Source organism: Marmota monax, unplaced genomic scaffold (genome assembly GCF_021218885.2).
Source record: "Marmota monax isolate L192 unplaced genomic scaffold, Marmota_monax_Labrador192_F-V1.1 WCK01_AAM20220418_F8-fsc00164, whole genome shotgun sequence".
Lineage (NCBI taxonomy): Eukaryota > Metazoa > Chordata > Mammalia > Rodentia > Sciuridae > Marmota > Marmota monax.
In genome coordinates, this window is record NW_026693313.1 from 811,208 (window position 1) to 817,594 (window position 6,387).

The window sequence follows — 6,387 nt, forward strand, 5'->3', positions numbered from 1 at the left end:
TTCCCTGTTACCTTCTTTCTGCAATGACTGAATCGACAGGCACATGTATCCCTTTTGTTTAAATAATGGATATATTTATATATTAATAACTAGAAAGCAAGGCTGCGTGAAGAAAAAAAGTATAACAAGGAAAATTAGATTGTAGAATTAAGCTTTAAAATACAAAATACAACACAATTTCTTATTTTCTCTTAGATTGAGTCTCTGATGTAAGATGATAGTTCACAAAGCATCTTCAAGTGCTTTCATTTTATTTAAAAATTTCATTATTTATTTATTTATTTATACTTTTTTAGTTGTTTTGGGATTAAACCTAGGACCTCATGCATGCTAGGCAAGTGCTCTCCCACTGAGCTGTACCCTGAGTCCTTTTTTAAAATCTTGAGGCTGGGTCTCACTAAATTTTCCAGGCTGCTTTCAAATTTGCAATCCTCCTGCTTCAGCCTCTCACGTAGCTGGGATTACAGGTGTGTGTCACCACACCTGGCTCTTGAGCCACACACACCTCAGATAGAGATGTGGCACTTAGGCATCAAGCCAGGACTGCAGCCATCTGGAAATCATCACGTGATACAAAGGGGACGGAACTCTGACCTGGGTTGGGTTTGCTTGCTTTCCTCTTGGATGATAGAACGCTAAGAACAAGGTTAAGTTGCCCCTTGCCCAGCTGTCACAATGATCTGGAGTGGAATCAGCCTCCTGCTTGTCCTGCTGTGGCCTGGAACTTTCTCTAGGTCAGGAACCATGACTGTGTTCCCAGGGACTAGAACTGTGCCCGTCAGAGTCCACAGCTGGGGGCTGGTGAATCCGGGAGTCTGTGAAGGAGCCCTGTTTAAACAACTGAAGGACTCCTGGCTTCTGCTCTCGGTCTCACACTCCCTTTGTAAAATGTTGCAATAGAGGGTTATTTCAGCTCACAAGTTTGGAGCCATGAAGCCAAACATTCAAACAGAGCCTCAACAAAAGAATGTGCAAGTTCAGCCAGGTGCAGTGGTGTACACCTGTGATCCCAGCGACTCTGGAGGCTGAGGCAGGAGGACCATGAGTTTTGAACTCAGCAACTTAGTGAGGCCTAAGAACTCAGTGAGACCCTGTCTCTAAATAAAAAATAAAAAGGACTGGGGATATGGCTCAGTGGATAAGTGCCCCTGGGTTCTAGCCCCATTTAAAAAAAAAAAAAAAAAAGAACACCTCCAGCACTGTCTCTCCCTAGGATCCCTGTTACTTTCTGGGTGTTTTCCAAGGTGCTTGGGGAGACCAGGTATGTGTGGTTAAGAGGGGTGTATAGAGCTGCTCTCACTTCAGGGGGGTCATCCACTGATATCTGGATCAAGATCCCCCATCTTCCAGAGGCATTCTGAAGGTGTCACTGTGGAGGAGGTTGCCGGTTTGGAAATTCAGCTTTTATTAAGTTGGAATGCAGGGAAGAAAGTTTTACCTTATGACTAGCTGAATTTTCTGTAGCCAGAAGTGACTCTTACACTTTGCTTGTTTTCTTCCTGTGGCACTCACCACAGACTATCTGTTAAAATTGTTATTTGTGTAGAAATCTTGTCATCCAAGACTGTTAGCTATTTGCTAGATATTTGTTTTGTTTGGTACTCAGGTTTGAATCCAGAGTGCTTTGAACCAGAGTGCTTTACACATCCTCGGCCCTTTTTATATTTTATTTTAAGACAGGGCCTCACTTAAGTAGCTGAGACTAGCCTCAACTGATCCTCCTGCCTTAGCCTCCTGAGTTGCTGGGATGATAGGTGTGTGCCACTGTACCCAGCTATTTTATATATATATATATATATATATATATATATTTTTTTTTTTTTTTTTTTCCCTTAGCCCTTGCTTTGGAGGTTGGGAAACTTGGATAGGAATCCTGACTTCACTACTTCTGGTAGTCATAAAAACTTGGGAAAATTTATTTGCCTTCATTACATTTAGTTGCCTTATCTGCAAATTGGGAGAACAGCAAGTTCTGCCTCCTCTGATTGATTTGGGAATTCAGAGCATGGTGTCTGGCTCACAGCAACTGCCAAGTGAGATCTATCGTTATCAGTAAGGAAGCCTTGGAGCTTTCCTCAGGGGGAAGGAATTCTGCAAGTGTCTGCCCTCATCCTGACTTGATTGGTGCTATTGGAACCCACAGGTGTCTCTTGGAGAATGTTCCAATTAGGTACTACAACCTTGCCCTGTGTCATAAGCTGCCTGTCACTTTTCCATGTGATGTAGTCAGTGTGACTTGATAATACTTAATGAAGCCTTAAGCAACTTGAACACAAGTTCTTCTCTTCAAAACATTAACCATAATTTCAGGCTGTTCCTATCATTCCTTGCCTGCCCTTACCCCCACAGGAGGCCAGGAAGGGAAAATGTGATTCTGTGCATGTGACAGCGTATGTTTTTGAGCATTGACGTTGCTCCAGATACAATGCCAAGGGGGCAGCATTTAAAAAGAAGTATAAGAATTCAGGCACTGCAATCCTGGAATCCTAGCAACTTGGGAGGCTGAGGCAGGAGGACCCCAAGTTCAAGGCCAGCCTCAGCAACTTAGACCTTGTCTCAAAATAAAAAATACACTGGGGGCATAGCTCAGAGGTAAAGTGCCCAGGGTTCAATTCCCAATAGAAATAAACAAACAAGGACATTACAAGAACCCTCCTCCTTGTACCAAAGCAGCCAGCCGCTACTACCCTGATGCCTGCATCATGGATTAACTTCATTTTTTTGAGCTTCAGTCCAAGTTGTTTTATGTCTGACTTATTTCTAACATTGGGTCTGTAAGCTTCATACAGGAGTTGGTCTATTTGTTATGCTACATACTAGTTCATGATATAAATATACCACAATTTCTCCACCTGTGATTGAGGGACATCCAGGTTGTTTCCTGTTTGGGCTGTTACAAGGAATAATGCTGTCAACAATCTTATGTGCATTTCTGCTGCATTCTCCCCCTGGAGTAGAATCCCTGGGTTGTTGTGGATGCCTTTGTGCTGTTTCAGTAGTTACTGTCAAAGTTTTTCCAAAATGGTCGTAAAAAAAGTCACACTGCCACCACCGATTTAGGGGACTTGCTTGCAAACTCGCCAGCACTTTGTATTGTCCTCCTTTTACTTTTAGGCATTTGGAGGGCATGCACCAGAGTCTCTTTGTGGTCTTAGTTTTTCTTTTCTTGATGGTTGAGAGGTGGAGCCTCTTTTCATGTGTGTATTAGCTCTTTGGATAACTCTTTTCAATGGTAACAGGCCTCATATTTGAATTGCAATGTCAGATGTTTTGTTTTTATTAATTGGTTTGTCCAGTTCTGTGTGTATGCCGGATGCCAGGTCTTTATGGGACACAGTTCCTGCAGACGTCTTTTCTGTGGCCACCTTGGAGCTTAGTGGTTGGCAAGTGGGTCTCGGGGAACGGGAAGCCAAGTGTGGGGTTTCCTTCTTCAACTTTGCCTTTTCTCTGGGATTTTGGTCCAAGACCTCAGAGTGAAGGAGCAGATGAGAAGCCCACCGGCACTGAGAACTGCTACAAGGAGCACCTTTGTGCTGAAGGGTCCAGGACACGGGGTCCTTTCCGGGCGAGAACCCCTGAGCAACTCAGTGACATGCACAGTCCCTTGCCATTGCTAAGCAGATCCCTCCTGCAGCATGGAGATGGCGGGCCAGGTGGATGGCATGGCTGTGGACGTCTCATTCAACTGCTTGAAAAAATTGACTGTCAGCTGGAAAGGCAGGCAGGCAGGCAGGCAGGAAGGGAGGGAGGGAGAGAGGAAGGGAGGAAGAGAGGGAGGGAGGGAGAGAGGGAGGAACGAAAAAGCCAGGGCTAAACTCAGAGCAGAGGACACCTCTTCAGTGCTGTGTACCCCCGCACTGTGTTGGGGGCTTCCAGATGCTGTCTGTCTCTCAGAGCACAGTGCAGAACTTGGCTGGGAAGGGGAGGAGGGCATGTCTAAGGGCTGGCAGTGTGGCATTTACTACGAAGACCATGGCTGATGCCCAGGTCCAGGCAGAATGGAGGATTGGGACAAGTCTGCCACCCAGATGTCCCTGGCATCAGGCTGGTCTTGCCTTGGTGTTTAAAAATGCCGCTCCCACCCCACCCTCCCCCTCCTCCTGGAGAGAAGAGGAAAAGCATGGGGCATTGTGGGTAATCCCTAACTGACAAGAGTATTCCAAGGGTTTTCAGTTGGATGGGGCTGCATTTCTTTGGTAATGAGACTTAGTAGCCCATTACTAAGAATGGGCTGCAAATATATAGCAAGGTCCTAACTCCTAGTACCTACCTGGGACTGTGACCTTATCTGGAAATAGGGTCTTTACAGGTGTAATTAAGGTAAGATGAGGTTCTTTGGCTGGGCCCTAATTCAATGTGATTGGGGTCATAAGAGAAGAAACAGACACAGAGAGAGCAATGTGGCCGCAGAGGCAGACATTGCAGCCCTAGGCCTACAAACCTAGGAACACAGGGATTGCCAGCAACTAGAGAAGAGAAGAGAAAGGCACAGACTGCTGTCCCCTGCAGCCTCCGAGAAAGCAAGGCCCTACCCACCCCCACCCCCCCGACTGTAGATGTTCTAGAAATGTGAACCACTAGGCTTCTGTTGTGTTAAGCCACTTAGTTTGCTATAGTTCCTGACAGCAGCCCCAGCAAACCAACACAAGGACTAACTAGCAATGGGGGTTGGTAAGCCAAGTTCAATTCACAGGGTGGAAGGAAAGGCAGTCACATTTCCACGCTCCTCCTCATCTTGCTTTAAATTCCATCTTTGAACTTGTGTTTTGCTTACCAGGGTAACCTCCCCTGCCACCTTTGGACCTGCCTGACCCCCACCACAGTGTGCGAGTGTCAACTGCATTGTGTGCGTCGATCACAGCAAGTGTCAGGAGGCGCCCGGTAAGCCAGCTGAACCTGGCTCAAGTGAGAATTGACACCAACCGAGGACACAGATACAACTGACAGTGCAAGATGTGACTGTGCAGTAAGAAATGACTCAGGCCAGGGTCTCACCAGGAAGGGAATTGCTGAATTACTCTGTGCAGTTACAGTATTTTCTCATATGAACGTCTCTCATCAGGGTCAATCTGTCTGGATGGTTGAAGGGCTCCCGGAGATTCCTCCTTGATTAACTCACCTTCGTTGCTTGTATGTGGCTGAGATGCCATCTTGCATCCTCATTCCTTGGGTTCCCAAAGTCCTTTGTCAGTTTTTCAACTACAGCACAGACATCGCCTGAGAAGGTTCACGGTTTACACTCTTAGCAGCAGCCAGCAGTTGTTTACTGTGTGGTTCCAGCCTGGGACCTACAGGGTACACTGAGCATGTCACAGGGAAGGCCAGGGATGTGGCCTAGGACCAGGTCATCATAATCATCTCTTTTAGCCAGCTTTTTTTCTGCTGTGACCAAAAGACCTGACAAGAACAATTTTAGAAGAGGAAAAGTTTATCCGGGGCTCATGGTTCCAAAGGTTTCTGTCCACAGAAGGCCGGCTCCATTCCTCAAGGCCTGAGGCAAGGCAGTGTGGCAGAGGAAAGCATCATGGCACCAGGAAGCAGACAGAGAGAGAGAGTCTAAGCTCATCTCACAAAATATATTCACCCAAAGGCACATCCCCAGTGATCCACCTCCTCCAGCCACACCCTACTTGCATATAGTCACAGCTGCCTGATGGGGACTAACTCAGGGATTAAGTTAAGGTTCTTATAACCCCATCATTTCACCTCTGAAGTTTCTTGCGTTGTCCCATACAAGAGCCAAGATTCAAGGAACATCCGGGTAGGAACAGTGATAATGGACTTGGAAAGCTTGAACTATGTTTTCAAAATAGAAAGAAGTTCATGGGCCGAATGAAGAGTTCTGTCTTCTATGTGTGATTTGTGGTCAGGCCCATCCACTCCGTGCTCAGCTGATCACTAGCTCTGTGACGGTGAGCAGGTGGCTCCTCTCTGTGAGCTTCAGGGTCCTTCTCATCTGTGAAAGGGGATGACAATACTACCTACCTCAGTAGGAGGTTGCAAGATGCAATGAGATGAATCGCCTAAGGTGTTGTGTCTGCCTAAAACTAAAAAATAAATATTAAGAATTAAAAAAAAAAAAAAGAAACGAGCCCAGTGTTTGGCACAGAATATTCAATGAATGTTAGTTTAACATCAGTCTGAATTTTTTCTCCTTCATTAATATATAGTCGTTTCTTCATGTAATGCCAGTTTTTGCTAAAACTGTCTTGTTCCACAGAGTGATCCAGGGCCCTATTTTCAGTCTGCACAAGGAGATTAGCTGTCCTTCCAAAAAGCATTCAGGTCCCCACACTGGGCAGGGAGGGCCCCACTATGCCACCTGTGTGTTTGTCACATTGAAAATACACCCACATAAAAAGAGCATCAGGACAAGAGGAATTCCTC

At 45.9% G+C, this 6,387-nt stretch overlaps 1 protein-coding gene across 1 annotated transcript in view; it reads left to right on the top strand.

Annotated features, from left to right (window-relative positions):
* Scaf8 (SR-related CTD associated factor 8) overlaps positions 1 to 6,014 on the top strand; it is a 201,798-nt gene extending 195,784 nt beyond the window's left edge. Inside the window, exon 23 of the transcript XR_006854475.2 lies at positions 4,778 to 6,014. The gene's annotated coding sequence lies outside the window, so the exon portion shown is untranslated. The remainder of the gene's footprint in view (positions 1 to 4,777) is intronic.
* Positions 6,015 to 6,387: the final 373 nt, after the last annotated feature.